The sequence below is a fragment of the Bombina bombina genome, chromosome 2 (assembly GCF_027579735.1).
Source record: "Bombina bombina isolate aBomBom1 chromosome 2, aBomBom1.pri, whole genome shotgun sequence".
Taxonomy (NCBI): Eukaryota; Metazoa; Chordata; class Amphibia; order Anura; family Bombinatoridae; genus Bombina; species Bombina bombina.
Genome location: NC_069500.1, coordinates 1,068,127,283 through 1,068,144,552, shown reverse-complemented (window position 1 = coordinate 1,068,144,552; position 17,270 = coordinate 1,068,127,283).

Sequence of the window (17,270 nt, the reverse complement as noted above, 5' to 3'; positions counted from 1 at the left end):
TTGCCTGAGAAACCCAGAGGCGCGAACGGCCACCATCTTGGCCGCAGCCTATCACTAAGGTTGGTAAAGAAGCTGTGGGGCAATCTTTTAGGTGGAACTGCAGAGTACTCAGCGGGGACTATCTAAATTAGCGGCCTTTCAACAGCAGGCAAACCCCGGAGGGGCATCTGACTACGGCCCGGCAGCTAGAAGATCTTTTCTCATACGGAACCCACGTGGAGAGACCGCCTCAGGTAACACTACCAAAATAAGGTGGGGGAACACAGGCACTTAATCTGGGGTGCTGTACACACCATTATCCACGTCACAAGAGTTACCTAAGCCCTATTTTTACTTCTGAATTTCGCCATCCCCACCTTTCTGGTTCAGAGTTCCTGAGACCTTATAAGACTTTAAACATAAAGTGAGCAAACAGGAAGATATTTCTCACAGCAATAATTTTTGTGTCTAAGAGTATATGACCTTTCCACACTTTGTGCCTGCTACGGTCGCTACTGGGTTTCACATACTCCCTATCTCACCTTTTTTTTTTTTTCTCTCTGCTGTTCTTTTTAAGGCCTTATAAACCCTGATCACAATCAAAAGCCACTATACAGTTGCACTACTGCTTGGGGTTAAGGTCTCATCAGTTAACTCTCCTCATTGATACAGATCTTTGTTGCCTCTCCACCCCTACCAGCATTGCCTTTTATCTGCTTGGTCTCAAGTTCAGGCGTGCACTCTCTCCCCCCCTTTCCTGCCGTCCCGCAGGACGGTGGGTCATACCCCACTTTCCCTCTCTGTGATCGCTCTGTGAGGGCAACCTCCCCGGGGAGAGTGTGCGGAGAGTGAGACCGCCCTTTGACCTGTCCCTTATCCAGGATACTACAGTAGAGGGGTACAGATGGACTTCCAAAAGATCAGATTGCAGAGACCCTAGGTTTGAGAGAAACATAATTCACCTCCTGAGGGGCATATTGGCCCAGTGTATCATCATGACAGGCTAAACATAAGTATGCATTAGGTCAGGGGCCCAGGGGTGAACCATAACTAACTTACAGCAACTGGAAGGAATCACCTATACGCTCAACATCTCCCAAGACTCACACTGGAGGTTTCTACCCTCCTATCTACAGCCTCTCACAGTCGCAACCTGGGTAGGAATATGTCCCAGGTCCAGAGAAGAAAATCAAAAGGCCCTGTGGGCCCAAAGAGAACAATGAAAGAACATTTCCAACAGTCCCAAAGAGAGCCAGCACACTGCTCAGAAAATGATCTATCAGATTCTACTTGTCATTCAGAACCAGGCTCTGGGAGAGATCCTTGCGCTGCCTCCCACCCAGCTAGCCTGGCAGATATAGCCAGTGCCAACAACGACTTGATGACTCAGATAAAAACCATGCTGGCATCTCATCATGTTCCATCTGCAAGAGATTTGATAAGTCCTGTTCGGAACTCGAGAGATATAGCCACGATTGGTGAACACACTGACACTCTAGAGCGAAGACAAGAAGATCTTTCAGTTGACCACACTAATCTGGTCTCGTACTCAGAGTGTCTTGCTGGTCAAATCTCGGCTCTTGAATCCAACCTGGCTGATTTAGAAGACCGTTCCAGACGGAATAATGTCCACCTGAGGGGGAATCCCTGAAAGTGTTCTCTCTAAGGATCTCCAGTCATCCCTTCAAGAAATATTCACAGCTGCTTTGGGTCCCCTAAAAGATCCCGAGTCGCTTATTGACAGGGCACACAGGGCAACTAGACCTAGAGCAATATACAACGACAAAGCTAGAGATGTGATAATGAGACTTAATTATTATACCTTTAGAGAGAAGTTTTTGAGAGCAGTTAATTCTGGGTCCCTCAAGGACACGAAATGCAATACCCTCCAAATCTTTCCCCCTCTTGGAAACAACTGCCCCCCAGGGATGTTAATAAAAAAACCCTTGCGGGCTTCTTCGCCAGAGAATCTTCCACATCCCTGTGACCCGGTGTGAGATTTTGGAACTTCCTTCTCTACTTCAAATTTTTTGCTCTTTTTTATGATTCATCATCTAACTGGAGTTTTGTAGTCCAGAACCAGGGAAACTGTGTTTTGACCCCCATATAACAGGGTCTCTCTTCCACCCTCTAGACATCAGTAGGGACTATAGCCTGAAAGGTTCTTGAAACAAACCTGATGAACTTTGCCCACAGTGAAGGGGACACGTGAACTTTCATTGTGTGAAACAAATTTTGTTGTAGATGTTGATAACCCCTTTCTTTTTCAGCTAATCAGATATATACTCAAGGAGGATTCCCAGTGAACGGGGGATTCTGACACAGCATGGACCATGACTTCATAAGAGTAAGGCGAGGGGGGTTGCTGATTTTGGCTCCCCTTCCCCCGATTGCTTTGTTTGCCTGGTAAAGTTGTTGTGATTTTAACAGGCTGGTGTTTTAGTTAGTTAATTTAAAAGGTTAATTCTACCTATAGCCCATAACAGGTGATCATAGAGTACCCTCCCTCTCCAGATTCCTAAGGAGTACTAACACACACAAAGGCACTAGTATAATTTCTTCACACGTCTTACATATACAATTTATTAGAGGCCTTCCTCGGCCCTAGGGCCCTACTCTAGTCTCAGGAATCATTACCCCATCAGAGTACTCATAGTGCAGGGCTGGTGAGGTGGTGCAGGAATCTCCCCTAACTTACACACGGGGGGGGGGGCTTTCTTTCTAACTCTCCCTTTTTATTTCTTAGTTCCATACACCAGGGCCTTTGTGTTAAACTATCTTGTCGTTTTTATAAAGTGAGGAGATGGTATAAGCTCTAGCCTCTTTACTGTTAGTCGCATCAGATGCGCTCCTTTCCAACACCTATTTTTCACCATGTCAAGTTTATGTTATTACTCATAAGTCATGTCCAGGCATTTATAAGTTGTTGTTCACCTGTTTTCTTACACACTTGTTGATGCACTCCAAACTGAAATGACTGAAAATGTTTTATTTGAAACTGTTTGCTGTAATAATTGTCCATTGTGAATGTTTTGCTTAGTATTCTAGGTTCACCCCCATGGGCCCACTTGGCCTCATGTAGGTTGAAATTATTGCTTTCTAGCTTACTCCCCCCAACTTTTGAATCTGCTTTGGTCTTCACTTTTAAGTGAAGCACAACGCAGATATTGGCTGTTTTTTCATCACAGACCTTAGTTTTTGAAACGTCCTTGAATTTTTCTCAGTTCGAGTTTGAGTCTAGGAACCTTTATTTCCACTCCTTTATGTAATTTTGGCTAGTAGGCCTATTTTACTGACCCAGACCCCCATCCTTCTCTTTACTCGTCTCCCCCCCCCCCCCTTCTTTCCTTTTTTTTTTTTTTGTCCCTCCTCTCCCCCTCTCCCCTCATAATATGGCTATCAAATTCGCCACCTTAAACACCCAGGGACTTAATTCCCCTTCCAAGAGAAGCCTTCTTCTCCGTTACCTACTCAGAAATAATGTTGAAGTCGCCTTTCTCCAGGAAACCCATTGGCCCCAGGGCTCCTCTTTCCTTCAGAACTCCTAATTGTTTCCGACATATATATCTGCCTCTCATTCTACAAAAAAAAAAGAGATGTTGCCATCATGGTTCATAAGTCAATTGCTTTTGCCGTCCAGCATGTGGAGAAAGATCCGGATGGGCGATTCTTGATAGTGATCTGCACCCTGGAAGGTGTTCAATACACCCTTGTCTCTTTATATGCACCTAATGTTGGCCAACTGGCCTTCCTTAAAAGGGTTCTCCCTCTCGTGGAACAACTTTGCAGAGGCACACTTTTAATAGGGGGGGGACTTTAACTTAGTCTGGGATCCGATTCTAGATAGGAAATCCCCCAAGCACAAGCCCCTGGACCCTGCAGTCAAGTGGGTCTCAAACCAGTTTAGATCACTGATGTACCAATACGATCTATATGATGTCTGTCGCTGTTTGTCTCCTTCAGAGAAGGACTTCACCTTCTATTCAAACCCACACCTATGTTACTCCAGAATAGACTATTTGCTGTGCCGTTCCCCTTTCTTGGATTAACTGTCCCATCCCACCATACAGGTTGGTCCCTGGTCAGACCATGACATGGTTTCCATCACTCTGTTGGACGCCCAGTCTCGAGGGCTTCCGCCCTTTTGTTGGAGATTGCACCCATCACTGATTTCTGGACCAGCCGGAGTTGAAGCCTCTAGGGTCCTCTCAGAATTCCTAACCATTAATTATAACAATTTGACTGACGACTCTGTGTTATGGGCTGCCCTGAAGGCATTTATGAGGGGTCACTTTATGAAACAGGCGTCATTGAAATGTAAGCTCTCGGGCAAACCCTTGGCCCAGTTATATTCAGAACTACGGTCTATGGAAAGGCTAAACAGGAATGGCCCCTCGAAACAGATAGCTGATCAAATTATTACCATTAGATCTAAAATTAATGCGTCAGAAGAAATAAAGGTGCAGTTAAATCTCCTGTTACTCAAACAACTGTATTATTATAAAGGCAATAGAGCCAATCGGCTTCTAGCTCACAAAGATCCCGTACTCAGCAACGCCGAATCCCGGCGATTCAAACCTCCAAAGGGACAGTTCAGGCACCCAAGGATATTGCCAGTGCATTTGCTCACTATTATTCAGCTTTATACAATCTCAATTCATCCCCACAAATTTCTAAAGCTCCCATAGAGCAAATAGATCAGTTCTTATCCTCGCTATCCCTCCCAGCTCTGTCAGAAACGAACGCTCAAAGTTTAGCTGGCCCCCTGACCAAAGAAGAACTGCAGCAAGCGATCTCCTCGCTCCAGCTGGACAAAGCACCGGGACCAGATGGGTTCACCACTTTATTCTATAAGACCTTCGCTCCGCAATTAGTCCCTCTTCTAACTAGATTCTTTAACCTTGCCTTTAAAGCGGGCAACCTCCGCTCTGAATTTCTCGAAGCTTCCATTATAACTCTGCCCAAAGAAGGCAAGGATCACTCTCTGTGTGAAAACTACATGCTGATTTCACTTATTAATGTCGACATAAAATTATATGCAAAAATTTTGGCCACAAGATTAAACAGATTACTCCCAGATCTAATCAACCCAGATCAGGTAGGCTTCATTCCGGGCAGGCCCAGACAACACGAGGCGCCTCCTCAACATTTTTACAGAGGCCGCAGACATGGGGATTTCCCTCCTCGCCCTGTCTATGGACGCGGAAAAAGCGTTTGACAGGGTGAGGTGGGATTACATGTTCTCGACCCTGAGGGCATTCGGACTTCCTGATTCTTTTATCACGGCAGTGAGATCATTGTACTCTTGTCCCACGGCGAAGGGGAGGGGTCTGGGATTTTGCTCCGAAACTGTACAGATTTCTAATGGTACCAGGCAGGGGTGCCCTCTCTCTCCCCCCCCCCTTTTCGCTTTGGTTATTGAACCTCTGACTGCGGCTCTACGGGCCTCTACTCAGATTAAAGGTCTAACCTTACATGATACCCCTCAGAAGTTAGCCTTATATACGGACGATTTGACTTTGTTTATAACTGAGCCAGCTCTTTTTGATCTGCTTGATAGATTTGGCAGCATTTCTTATTACAAGTTGAATTTGAGTAAAACGGAAGCATACCCCTTAAACCTATCTGACCATGAATTTAACTCACTCAAAAAGAAGTATCATTTTCGTTGGTCCATAACTGGCCTAAAACACCTTGGAGTGTTTCTGTCCCATGAGATCGGCACAGTCTTAACCAAGAACTTTCACACCTTCCTCTCCCAACTCCAGGCAGATCTGTGCTCTAGAAAATATGACAAAATCTCCTGGTTTGGGAGAATAGCTGCAGTCAAAATGATGCAGCTCCCCAAATTAACATACCTTTTCCGATGCTTACCGATAAAAGTTCCACTCTCACTGCTGAATAAATTTCAGGCGGTGATTAACAGATATATATGGAATGGGAAGAGGCCGCATATCGCTGCTTCCTTATTACAACGCCCAGTTTTAGCGTGGGGCCTGGGCCTCCCAAACATTAGACTCTATTATGAAGCCGCCCTCTTAACCCATATTTCAGAATGGAACACAAAGGAGGCCCTCCCTCGCTGGATGGAGTTGGAACAGGCCTCCTTACAGGCCCATATAAAGATATTGGACCTTATTTTGGACTCCGGCCCATTGCCTCTCAGAATACCCGATCCACAATAAAATAGTTCTGCACTGCAGAAACTCTTGGCTGTGCCTCCGTCACCATAACCAAGTCTCCCCGCATCCTTCGCCTTACCATTCAATGTCGGGACTCTTACTTGGTCTCTCCTCTACAGGTCTGGCTCCTCGTCGAGCTCTGTCCACTTTACAAATCACAGACTTTAGCCTCTAGTTATCAAGCTCCGTACGTACCTGCCATCGCCAGCCCCAATACGCCCGCCTAAGCTCGCCTCACATCGCCGCCGCGGACCTGAATACGCTCGCCAAAGTTATTAAAAAAGCTGTCCAAAAGCCGCGCACCAAGTATGGGGCGATGATCAGCGGACTGTGATAGTTATCACTCATCCGATCTCGCTGCTTTTCGGCTTTTCTACAGCTTTATTAATACCCCTGTCACTAAGCACTCACACTATACTATACTGTTCTACCCCCTATACCGGAGCCCCCCGCAACTAAATAAAGTTATTAACCCCTAAACCGCCGCTCCTAGACCCCGCCGCAACTATAATAAATGTATTAACCCCTAAACCACCGCTCCCGGACCCCCCCGCAACTATAATAAATGTATTAACCCCTAAACCGCCGCTCCCGGACCCTTCCGCCACCTACATAATAACTATTAACCCCTATCCTGCCCCCCCTATACCACCGTCACCTATAATAAATTTATTAACCCCTATCCTGCCGAACCCGTACCCCGCCGCAACAAAATAAATTGTTTAACCCCTAAACCGCCGCTCCCGAACCCCGCTGCCACCTATATTAAACTTATTAACCCCTAATCTGCCCCCCCTACACCGTCGCCACCTATAATAAATTTATTAACCCCTATCCTGCCCCCCCATACCGCCGCAACCTATAATAAAATTATTAACCCCTAAACCTAAGTCTAACGCTAACCCTAACACCCCCCTAACTTAAATATTAATTAAATAAATCTAAATAAATATTACTCTTATTAAATTAGTTATTCCTATTTTAAAATAAATACTTACCTATAAAATAAACCCTAAGATAGCTACAATATTACTAATAATTATATTGTAGCTATTTTAGGATTTATTTTTATTTTACAGGCAAATATAAATTTATTTTAACTAGGCACAATAGCTATTAAATAGTTATTAACTATTTAATAGCTACCTAGTTAAAATAAAGACGCATTTACCTGTAAAATAAAAACTAACCTAAGTTACAATTACACCTAACACTACACTATTATTCCTATTTAAAAATAAATACTTACCTGTAAAATAAACCCTAAGATAGCTACAATGTAATTAATAATTACATTGTAGCTATTTTAGGATTTATATTTATTTTACAGGTAACTTTGTATTTATTTTAACTAGGTAGAATAGTTATTAAATAGTTATTAACTATTTAATAACTACCTAGCTAAAAGAAATACAAAATTACCTGTAAAATAAATCCTAACCTAAGTTAAAATTAAACCTAACACTACACTATCATTAAATAAATTAAATTAATTAACTACAAATACCTACAATTAAATACAATTAAATAAACTAACTAAAGTACAAAAAATAAAAAAAACTAAGTTACAAAAAATAAAAAAATATTACAAGATTTTTAATCTAATTACACCTAATCTAAGCCCCCTAATAAAATAACAAAGCCCCCCAAAATAAAAAAAATGCCCTACCCTATTCTAAATTACAAAAGTTAACAGCTCTATTACCTTACCAGCCCTTAAAAGGGCCTTTTGCGGGGCATGCCCCAAAGAAATCAGCTCTTTTGCTTGTAAAAAAAAACACAATACCACCCCCAACATTACAACCCACCACCCACATACCCCTACTCTAACCCACCCAAACCCCCCTAAAAAAAACTAACACTAACCCCCTGAAGATCATCCTACCTTTAGCCGTCTTCAGCCAGCCGACCACCGATGGAACCAATCAGCCAATCAGATTGAACTCGCATTCTATTGGCTGTTCCGATCAGCCAATAGAATGCAAGCTCAATCTGATTGGCTGATTGGATCAACCAATCAGATTTTTCCTACCTTAATACTGATTGGCTTTTAGAATCCTATCAGCCAATCCGAATTCGAGGGACACCATCTTGGATGACGTCACTTAAAGGAATATCCATTCGTCGGGTAGGCGTAGTTGGAAGAGGATGGCTCCGCGTCGGCTTGATTGAGAAAGGTTCCGCTCTGCTCCGGATAGATGAAGATTGAAGATGCCGCCTGGATGAAGACTTCTATCGGATGGAAGACCTCTTCAGCGCCCCTTGGATGATGACTTCGGCCACTGCGGATGTCCTCTTCTGTTCCATCGGTGGTCGGTTGGCTGAAGACGGCTAAAGGTAGGATGATCTTCAGGGGGTTAGTGTTAGGTTTTTTTAAGGGGTGTTTGGGTTGGTTAGAGTAGGGGTATGTGGGTGGTGGGTTTTAATGTTGGGGGGGTTGTATTTTTTTGTACATGCAAAAGAGCTGATTTCTTTGGGGCATGCCCCGCAAAAGGCCCTTTTAAGGGCTAGTAAGGTAATAGGGCTGTTAACTTTTGTAATTTAGAATAGGGTAGGGCATTTTTTTATTTTGGGGGCTTTGTTATTTTATTAGGGGGCTTAGATTAGGTGTAATTAGATTAAAAATCTTTTAATTTTTTTTATTTTTTGTAACTTAGTTTTTTTATTTTTTGTAACTTAGTTTATTTAATTGTATTTAATTGTAGGTATTTGTAGTTAATTCATTTAATTTATTTAATGATAGTGTAGTGTTAGGTTTAATTTTAACTTAGGTTAGGATTTATTTTACAGGTAATTTTGTATTTCTTTTAGCTCGGTAGTTATTAAATAGTTAATAACTATTTAATAACTATTCTACCTAGTTAAAATAAATACAAAGTTACCTGTAAAATAAATATAAATCCTAAAATAGCTACAATGTAATTATTAATTACATTGTAGCTATCTTAGGGTTTATTTTAAGGTAAGTATTTATTTTTAAATAGGAATAATTTAGTTAATGATAGTGTAGTGTTAGGTGTAATTGTAACTTAGGTTAGTTTTTATTTTACAGGTAAATGTGTCTTTATTTTAACTAGGTAGCTATTAAATAGTTAATAACTATTTAATAGCTATTGTGCCTAGTTAAAATAAATTTAAATTTGCCTGTAAAATAAAAATAAATCCTAAAATAGCTACAATATAATTATTAGTAATATTGTAGCTATATTAGGGTTTATTTTATAGGTAAGTATTTAGTTTTAAATAGGATTAATTTAGTTAATAAGAGTAATTTTTATTTAGATTTCTTAAAATAATATTTAATTTAGGGGGGTGTTACGGTTAGTGTTAGACTTAGGTTTAGGGGTTAATTAGTTTAATATAGATGGCGGCGGTATAGGGGGGCAGATTAGGGGTTAATAAGTTTAATATAGGTGGCGGCGGGGTCTGGGAGCGGCGGTTTAGGGGTTAAACAATTTTTTTAGTTGCGGCGGGGTACGGGATCGGCAGGATAGGGGTTAATACATTTATTATAGGTGGCGGCGGTATAGGGGGGCAGGATAGAGGTTAATAGGTATTATGTAGGTGGCGGTGGGGTCCGGGAGCGGTGGTTTAAGGGTTAATATAATTATTATAGTTGCGGCAGGGTCCGGGAGCGGCGGTTTAGGGGTTAATCAGTTTATTAGAGTGGCGGTGGGCTCCGGGAGCGGTGGTTTAGGGGTTAAACCTGTTTATTATAGGTGGCGGCGGTGTAGGGGTGCAGATTAGGGGTGTTTAGACTCGGGGTACATGTTAGGGTGTTAGGTGCAGACGTTTCCCATAGGAATCAATGGGATTTCGGGCAGCAGCGAACATGAACTTTCGCTATGGTCAGACTCCCATTGATTCCTATGGGATCCGCCGCGTCCAGGGCAGCGGTTTGAAAACCAGGTACGCTGGGCCGGAAAAGTGCCGAGCGTACCTGGTAGTCATTTGATAACTCCCAAAAGTAGTCAGATTGTGCAGAACTTGCGTTCGGAACATCTGGAGTGACGTAAGAATCGATCTGTGTCGGACTGAGCTTCTACTTTTGCCGGGCAGCAGGGCTTGATAACTTAGGCGAATCAGCCTCGCCACAAATACGCTGCGGAATTCCAGCGTATTTGAGGTTGACGGCTTGATAACTAGAGGCCATTATCTCAGGAGACAAACAAGTAGCTCTAGAAGTTCTGGCCCAGAACTGTAACATTCCCCCCAAATTTAGGTTTGATTTGCTTAGACTTTCCTCCATACTTAAATCATGGGGTTTTCTCAATGCTCCCCATAGATCATTGACTCCTTGGGAAAATAGAATATCCACGGATTCACAGCATGTATCCCCCTTGTCCTTCCACTACCAAATTCTCCTAGATGCCTCTGAACTCACTAAAACAAGGCATATGGAGGAGTGGGAGAGAGAATGGGGAGTGGCACTACCACCAGACGTATGATCGGAAGCGAAATTACATACTAAATCATCTATTCACTGTATCACACTCTTTGAGTTGTTCTACAAGCTGCTGACCAGATGGCACTATGTCCCCTCTAAGTTGCATAAAATGTTTTCAAGCAGTTCACCCCTTTGCTGGAGAGGTTGTCAGCAGGTGGGTGACCCTTATCACATTTGGTGGACGTGTCCCGCAATTGCTCCACTGTGGTGCAAGGCTGAGAGGCTGTGCCGCCGCTTGGGGCTGATTAGCTCCTTACCCCCAGAGTTGGCTCTTGTCCATGCCGGTCTGCGTTCTTCCCCCGCGCCAAGCCGCATTCTGCTTATAACAATCATGATGGCTGCCAAATTATCAGTTGCAAGGAATTGGAAGAAACCTGACTGCCCTACTTGGCAGGTTGTGGTTCACCTTATTTCCTATTTTCGTTCCATGGAAAGTTATGTCTACAGCTCTCGTCAACAAACAGACTTATACGCTCTGGCATGGGAGCCCTGGGACCTACTGGGTGAGAAAACGATTCTCTCAATCTGAAAAGGTGACAGGTGGTTCCAAATTCCATTGTGTTCTGCCTAGGGGAGATCTGCTGCATTCCCCCTCCCTATCCCCTCATGACAGGCCCTATTTATGCTGACTTTTAAGAGTATCTGTATAAATAAATCTTCATTTTAACAAGGTAAGGATATCATTGTAGCATGTTGTATGACTATCCCTTTAAGCAGAAGTTTTCCTATCATAAAGCACCAACGTTACTCATTATTTAGCAGTATAATACAGTGTAATCATAAAATATTGATAAATAGAATAAAGACATTGCTTGATGTTAAAAAATTAGAGAGAAAAAAAACAAACATACTCCTTGTCACCTTTGCTATGTAAATAAATAAATAAATAAATGTTTGCACTTTATCAAGAACAATGAGTCCAAGTATAAGCCAACATGACTAACAAATAATTTGCATTAAGTTAATTTCAGGGTTCCATAAAAAAGTGTAGTGTTATATATGAATCCTCTGTGGAATGAATAAAGAAGAACGTACCACAAGGCATAAACATGCTGCCAATTTCTGTGTAAACTTAGTATGACTGCTGAGAACAGGTAGATGCAAAATTATTACTGAGCTTTTTAAGACTATATTGCTTTTGACTGAATAGTATCATGTATTGGGCCACTGGTTTAGATTAATATCCACAAGTAAACTTATATAGTACCTTATTTTAATTAATCCTCATAATGTTGGGTGAAGGACGCTACAATCTTCCTTATTCTTCATTGTTGAAATACACCTAGTGGAGGAGCGGTCTATCTGCTAGAGTATGAATATGCTAATATTGTGTGAGTGCTTCAGTAACTGTGACATTCACACTTTTATTTTCAGACTATTTAAAGGGACAGTCAAGTCCAAAAAAAACTTTCATGATTTAAATAGGGCATGCAATTTTAAACAACTTCCCAATTTACTTTTTTCACCAATTTTGCTTTGTTCTCTTGGTATTCTTAGTTGAAAGCTAAACCTAGGAGGTTCATATGCTAATTTCTTAGACCTTGAAGACTGCCTCTAATCTGAATACATTTTGACCACTAGAGGGCATTAGTTCACATGTTTCATATAGATAACATTGAGCTCATGTACGTAAAGTGACCTAGGACTGAGCACTGATTGGCTAAACTGCATGTCTGTCAAAAGAACTGAAATAAGGGGGCAGTCAGCAGAGGCTTAGATACAAGATAATTACAGAGGTAAAACATGTATTATTGTAACTGTGTTGGATATGCAAAACTGGGGAATGGGTAATAAAGGGATTATCTTTCTTTTTAAACAACAAAAATTCTGGTGTTGACTGTCCCTGTAATATCAATTAAAATACAATCAAAAGGTTATTGGGTACTTATAACCAAATGCCAGGAAAGTTTCTAAATGAACTTGTGGCCTTGCTTGCTGCATTTGTTACATTTTGTGAATGACACAGTCAGTAATATTATTATTATTATGAGGCCTGCAGTTTAATTTTAGATCTGGGATTGAGAGCAGTGAAACACATGAATTGTTCAGCTTTGTGGCGCATGATCCTTACATGATGTAAGCACTCTATGCATTGTTTAACAGTAACATAATTGTGTAAAAATAAGAAATGAAACAGCTGGGTAACACTACAGTAGCACGGTTACTTCTCATCATGCTTATGTTTTCCCCCTGTGCCCCCCAGCTCTCTTTAGAACCATTGGCTTATTTTAACCCATTTCATAGGGCAGTCGGTAAAGCTCTGAATCTTTATACTAGGCACCGCCATCTTTGTCAGTGATGTTACCGGCTTTTTGACAACTGATCCTAGCACTTTGGGTTAGCTTGCACATTAGAAAACAGAAGCTTTACATTTTTGCAGATTTTTTTACACAGTTTAAAAGTTACATCACAAATATAAAAAACGGTAATGCAGCCACTAGAACAAAATACAGCCTCCGCTTAGGGTTCCCACCTTTTCTGGAAAACAATTCCGGCCACTCTAATTAGCATGCATTTGCATAAATTATTACACACATAGATGAAGTATCAGCATGGCAGATCCTTTTTTATTTATGATTATCTATATTGGCCTGAACCTTAAAAATACCTGCCTTGTCAATAAAATTCTGACTGGGTGCTACCCTACTCCCACTCTTTATTGGGCACATTAAAATGAGGTGCACAATATGCCTTGTTAAAAAGTCAACAATGTCACTGTGTGAATACAGAGCTTCACTAACCACCACTTGTAAATGGTTTAAGTAAAATGGTTAGAAGAGAGCTGTGGGTACAGAAGGAAAAACAATATTGTGATGAGTAATAACCAGGCTACTGTAGCTGTAACAAGTAGTTTAATGTACCTTTTAAGACCTAGGTCAATTTGTCCTTTGATAGCTACAATATGAAGTGATCTCCATGAACTTAAAGGGATAGTCTAGTCAAAGTTTAACTTTCATGATTGAAAGTTAAAGCACCTGGGTAGCGTTTGCTGATTAATGTCTAAATGTAGCCACCAATCAGCAAGCACTACCTAGGTGCTAAACCAAAAATGGGCCTGTTGCTAAGCTTACATTCTTGCTTTTTCAAATAAAGATACAAGTAAAAATATCCCAGTAAAGGGATATAAAAGAGCGCTGGTGTTTAAAAAGAAAACATTATACAATTTAAAACCAAATTATTGTACTATTGATATAGTAGATCAAGTCTACCGTATTAGTCCTGTTTACTGTCCATATGCTGGTGGTAAATAGGGAATAAAGATGTCCTCTTGAATGGAATAATGAATCAGGCTGCTCCTCTTGATCCCAGAGAGTGTGGAACAACTGTTGAAGAAGAATAGAGAGAGGGCGCCACAATAGCGTGATATCGTCTGGAATGCAGGTACGGATAAAAGAAGATTTTATTCTTACCAGATGGTGTGGCACTGTACTGTAACCAGTGCAAAAAAGTGATTCACTTTTTTATCTGATGAAACAACCCCTGTAGGTTGAGAAACGCGTCATAAAATATTAAAAGACATTTTTATTTGAAGTTGTCTGTGTTGTGGTTCATACATACCATCTGAACAACACACATAAGATTACTCCTTTGCAGCACCTGAAGTCTATACAAGTCCAGACAACAGGAGAGAAACACCAAGTTGCAACTAGGACAAGTGCCTTTGGAGCCTGGCTCCTACAGTGTACTAGCCACTGTTAAGTGCTAGCCTGCTCTCTTGCACTGGTTACAGTACAGTGCCACACCATCTGGTAAGCATAAAATCTTCTTTTATCCGTACCTGCATTCCAGACGATATCACGCTATTGTGGCGCCCTCTCTCTATTCTTCTTTTTCAAATAAAGATACCCAGAGAATGGAGAAAACTGATAATAGGAGTAAATTAGAAAGTTGCTTAAAATTGCATGCTCTATCTGAATCATGAAAGTTTAATTTTGACTAGACTATTCCTTTAACCCTTTGAGTGTTAAGCACTTTCCCATCTGGGTGCTAAGCTGGATTTGAGGTGGGGGGGGGTTTATATATATATTTTTTTTCAGATCCCCAAGACTTATATCGTTGGAAAAGTTAGGGGATTACCTTTCTAAAAGATGACAGCCCGGTGATGCCTGTCACTATATAGGCCAGATCACTGCGGTAGGAGCGAGTGGGAGCCCCCAGATCTCCCTCAAGGTGGAAGAGTGCTAGCGACGACTCTGAGCCGTCGTTAGCACCTGACTGATACAATTTGCGACGGCTCAGAGCCGTATGTTTGCTGAAATCGATTGGACCATATGATATAAAATGTACAAATTAGTACCACATATTTCCTGAATTAGAGAACAGAATTACTTTGTGTTTCTAGATCTATGTCTTTATAAAAACTATTTACTATTTTCGGCAGTAGGTAAAGTACAATTGATCAATCTATTGGATGGAGTTGATAAAGACTGACTGTAGTGCCTGTTAGCCTAAACTAAACTGCTGAATGGCCATTACATATATGAGAGAAAATGTTTTGAGATATTATTGAATTTAAATCAAACTTAAATCATGTCTCCACTTCTGTACAGCCATAATGTAAAAAAATAACAATAAAATATGTAACATCTGTAAAAATACATATTTTTAGCTGCACAGGACATGATCTGACTACACAACTGTCCATTTCCCCTTTTTATTTAAAAAATTACTTTTGTTTCTGAACAGCTTCATTTTTTTATTTAATTGATTTGAAACATCATCAACTCCCTATTACTGAGTGATTTTATGATCCCTATATTGCTTGTCTCTGACTGCTTAAGAGTTAGTTAAATAAAAATAAGATAATCAACATTTGCAAAACAATATAGGGAGTATTAATATTCTTGTTGACTTGAAGCTAAATCTTGCAACTGGTGATAAAGAAGTGAAACTGATAACAAATGAATAAACATGGTCATAAAATGTAAAGCAAAACTATAAATAGCAAATGTAATGTATATAGGAGCTTTATTGTGCATCTCATTTAAATGAGTAATTAAGCTTTATTTTGTCATTGTCCAATGAACAAAAAAAGATGTATTAGTGATATAACTGGCTAATGCAAGCAGGCCAGTAAAAACCAGATATGTTGCAAGGAAAGTAAGATAGAAATCAAACGTAACAAGCTAGGGGCTGAGATGTAAAATTATTCTTACCAAAACAGGTTGTGGCAGAAGGTTGCATGATTTCTATATAATCCACTAACCCCGAAATTCCTATGTTACCATAATTATAAAAACTGAAGAAGTCTTTTGCCCAATAGTAAAGCTAAACCTGTATTTCTCATCCAGACATTTATTTGCACGCCAATCAAACTTCTAGTGCGGCTCCCACGCCGTCAACAAAATATGGTCCAAATCCACACAAACAAACCACATTGCACTGTATTCCTAGACTCTTATTCACATTTTGACAATAGAATCAGTTATTTTTGCATTAAATTGATTTCCTACCTAAGCTCTAAAGCTCTCTGGTCATGCGAGATTCTATGAGATGTCTCTTCAGTATTATGAGGCCCCTCAGAGATAGTTTTTAGGCAATTAAACTTTGGGACCTGTGTATCTCATTAAGGAGAGTTCACCAATATCCTTTATAGTAAGGAGAGACACTTACTTTACAATACAATCAGCTAGATTACGAGTTTTGCGTTATGAGTGAAAAAGCATCGGTATGGCCCATAACGATGCTTTTTCCCTACCGCTGCTATTACAAGTCTTGTGACAATAGCTGTACCGCACACCGCAACGTCAGTACTGCACTTTTAAAAAAGTCCTTTTTCAATGGGACTCCCATAGCGCCGGTATTACGAGTTTTGCTGTGAGGCCAAAAAGTGAGCAGTACAGCCTATACTGACAAGATTCGTACCGCCATCTAAAGTCATTAGTTATGAGTTTTACGTTACAAAGCTGTACCATAAAACTCATAACTAAACTACTACAAAGTACACTAGCACCCATAAACTACCTATTAACCCCTAAACTGAGGCCCTCCAGCATCGCAAATAATAAAATTATTAACCCCTAATCTGCCGCTCCGGACATCGCCGCCACTTAAAAAATGTATTAACCCCTATTCCGCTGCTCCCCGACATCGTCGCCACTATAATAAAGTTATTAACCCCTAAATCGCCGCCCTCCCGCATAAAAAACACTATTTCAATATAATTAACCACTAATCTGCCGTCCACCCATTCTGCCGCTATAATAAACCTATTAACCCCTAAACATAACCCTAACACCCCCTAACTTAAATATAATTAAAATAAATGTGAATAAAACTTGCTATTAATAACTAGATAATTCCTATTTAAAAATAAATACTTACCTATAAAATAAACCCTAAGCTAGCTACAATATAACTAATAGTTACATTGTAGCTAGCTTAGGTTTTATTTTTATTTCACAGGTTCAAGTTTGTATTTATTTTAACTAGGTAGACTAGTTAGTAAATAGTTATTAACTATTTACGAGCTACCTAGTTAAAATAAATACTAAGTTACCTGTAAAATAAAACCTAACCTGCCTTACACTAAAACCTAACATTGCAATAAAATTAAATAAATTAAACAAAATACAATTATCTAAAGTACCAAAAATAATAAACACTAAATTACACAAAATAAAAAAAGAAATTATTAAAAATAAAAACGAATTACTCGTAAC